This window comes from Fukomys damarensis, unplaced genomic scaffold, assembly GCF_012274545.1.
Source record: "Fukomys damarensis isolate Sample0158 unplaced genomic scaffold, DMR_v1.0_HiC HiC_scaffold_1, whole genome shotgun sequence".
NCBI lineage: Eukaryota > Metazoa > Chordata > Mammalia > Rodentia > Bathyergidae > Fukomys > Fukomys damarensis.
The window spans coordinates 62,586,721-62,589,636 of record NW_022900913.1 but is presented as its reverse complement, the minus strand read 5'-3'; the positions used below and the strand labels follow the sequence as shown (position 1 = coordinate 62,589,636).

The 2,916-nt window shown below is 42.5% G+C and overlaps 1 protein-coding gene across 1 annotated transcript in view; it reads left to right on the top strand.

The window, feature by feature from the left end:
- The first annotated feature begins 1,034 nt into the window (after positions 1 to 1,034).
- Positions 1,035 to 2,916, top strand: part of LOC104871420 (zinc finger protein 709-like) — a 9,196-nt gene continuing 7,314 nt past the window's right edge. The window contains exons 1-2 of the mRNA XM_033761629.1: positions 1,035 to 1,150; positions 1,324 to 1,462. The gene's annotated coding sequence lies outside the window, so the exon portion shown is untranslated. The remainder of the gene's footprint in view (positions 1,151 to 1,323; positions 1,463 to 2,916) is intronic.

Genomic DNA, 2,916 nt, shown 5'->3' with positions numbered 1-2,916 from the left:
AATCCTGAAGAGGCAGAATTTCAGTCTGTGAGGAGGGACCTACAGGGCATGATGAATGATATCAGAAGTCCTTAAGTTTCTCTGCCTCATCACCAGGAAATGGCTGAGTGGATGAGCAGTAGGCTCCATTTCCCCAATCATTCTGACCCTCACTTGTGGCAATAGGCTCACTTTCAGAATTCAGGCTTTTCTATGAGCCTGACTGCTAAGCTAGTCTGAGAGTTAAAATGTTTGATTTTCCTCTATCTTTACTTTTTTTGCAGATTATTGATATCATTTAATTCAGATTTCTTCATTTGCACAATAATTGTCTACCTTTTGGGGGCTTGTATTCATTCCATTGGCTGAAAATGAACAGGTGGAGAGAGATATTGAAAAAATCTTGACAATAAAGCCTGCTGCCTGGCTCTCAAATATACTTCTCAAACAGCCTGCCCTTACTCTGTTCCACTATGTCCAGTCCTGGGCTGGACTCAGGATGTTTCCTGATGTCATGAGATTGAATTTTCCACAGAACACTGACCAAGGACTTTTTTTTTTTTTTTTTTAATACTGGGAATTCAACTCAGGACCTTGTGCTTGCCAGGGAGGTTGGGCACTACTGGGCTAAATCCGCAGCTCCTGATGCTGGACCTTCTTGACACATTTGTGACACATTTTCAGGAAGAAATGAATTCTTTAAGAAAACAGGAATAGGGCAGAGGATTTAGCTCAGTGGTTCCGCTGCCTGCCTCACAAGCCTTCCATTCCGGTACAAAAAAAAAAAAAGAGAGAGAGAAAAGAAAAAAGAAACAGCACTGAAAAGCAAGGGGCAAAACTCTTAAAACCAAGTATCCCTCAGGGGAGTAGAGGTCAAGATTGTAGAAGCCTGCCTGGTCCTTAAGTCTGCACTACAATCTTTCTCATTTGGGATCCACTTCTGCAGGTAGGGATTTGTTTCTCTCCTCCTCGGGAGGGAAGTTAATAGAACAGGAGCCAATGAATGGGCGGGCTTGTGAGCTGTCCAATCAGGTGGGCCAAGGTGGCCGGGTTCTTCCGGTGTCGTGGTGCTAAAGTTTGGAGCGCAAAGCTTGCAAGTCCTCTTTCAGTTGCTTTTAGTAGCTGTGGTCTGCCTAAGAAAGACCCCGGGAGACCCTCAAGCACCGCAATGGTAACATTGTGGGATGGGAACCCTGAAATAGGGGTGGAGTGGGGGTGCGATCCGTTAGAAGTGATCGAACCAGCTGTGGTGGCTAGAGCCTCAGTTCCTAACTTTAGACCCTGAGGTCCACCTGCACTGGCCATGGCTCACTCTCTGCCCCTTTTGGGTTTTGCTGGGGCAAGGCTACTTCCAGATCCCCAGAATCCTGTTCTCATTGTGACACCGCCAAACCACAATGCCGTCTTGGGAAAACCCCCTGCTGTCCTCAGTCTGCCACCAGTTTGGGGAGAGGAAGACGTTTGGGGAGACCCTGACTCACAGGTGGGTTGGAGCCGGGTGTAGCTGCGGTGAGCTAGGTTCCTGGTCTCATTCCTACCAGCAGCAGATCTGGAGGATCTGAAGTTTAATATCTGACACAGGGTCTCACAGGCACAACTGCTCTCCTTAGATTTCTGCTTTTTTATATTTATCGTAGTCTCTGAAATTTCCAGTGTGTCCTCACATTTCCAAACTCGTGGTAGTTGTTGACAGAGGCCCTGAGAATTTATAGAAATGTTTTGCTATGCCTCAGTATCGGAGCTCTTGCCAAATACCTAGTGATCTCCTGGGTTCCATACGGAGCAGATGTAACAGCAGTGTAAGATCTAGCAGTGTAAGATCGGTATAATTCAGAATTTTTAAGTACAATTCAGTACAATTAAGTTTCCATTTGAGTTGTGCTATGGTCAAAATTTTCACCATTGTGTCTTCATTCTCTTGCATACCAACGGGCAGAACGACCACAACACCTTAGTAATCCCATTAGGTTCTCCTTGGTACTTTAAATATTTCTAGCATTTACCTTGATGTTATACACAAGCAAAGACATTTTAATGTGTTCCATCTTAATCTCAGCTTATTACTTTTTTCTGTTATTTTTGCAGTACCGAAGATCACACTCAGGACCTTGCGCATGACAGGCAGGCGCGGTGCCCCTGAGCTAAATCCCCGGCCCTCAGCTTATTATTTTTTAATCTTCTGTTTTGTCTATATTCACCGAGAGCATTTTATGATTTGTCCTCTAGATTTTATTGTAATGGATTACATTAATGATTCAGTAATGTCTTTGACACTTTTAATAATTTATTCTCTTGTCTAATCTACATAAATAATGGGTAATGAAATTTCCGATTTGTTGAGTGATTTTAATTTTCACGGTGATATTATTTCTGTAAATTTCTAATATTGTAATCTTTGTTCTTTTCCAATATGTATATGCATTGTTTTAAATTTCTTTTGAATGCCCCATTTCTGGGTCCCTGCAATGTTTTTTTGTTTGTTTTTTGTTTGGTTTGGTTTGGTTTTGGTTTTTTGAGACAGGGTCTCACTATGCAGTTGAGACCGACCTGGAACTCACTATGTAGCCAAGGTGGGTTTTGAACTCACAGCAATCCTCCTGCCTCATCCTCCCCAGTGCTGAGATTACAGGCATGTGCCACCACAGCTGGCTTCCCTGAAATGTTAATTAATATATTGTATATTCATTTTCATGCTTTTACATCCTTAATACTTAATGAAGCCTTACATTTGATGCATGTATCCTTTACAAGTTTAGGATTTAAGCTCCTAATTTTTTTTTTTTTTTTTGGTATCTGGAATGGATCCTAGCACTTGCCAGGCAGTTGCTGTGTCACTGAGCTACATCCCCGGCCCTTACTCTCTAATTCTTGGGATTTTAAATATGTTTCTACTCTTGATGTCAGATTTCATTTCAATAGGTGTGAGAGCCTGCATGT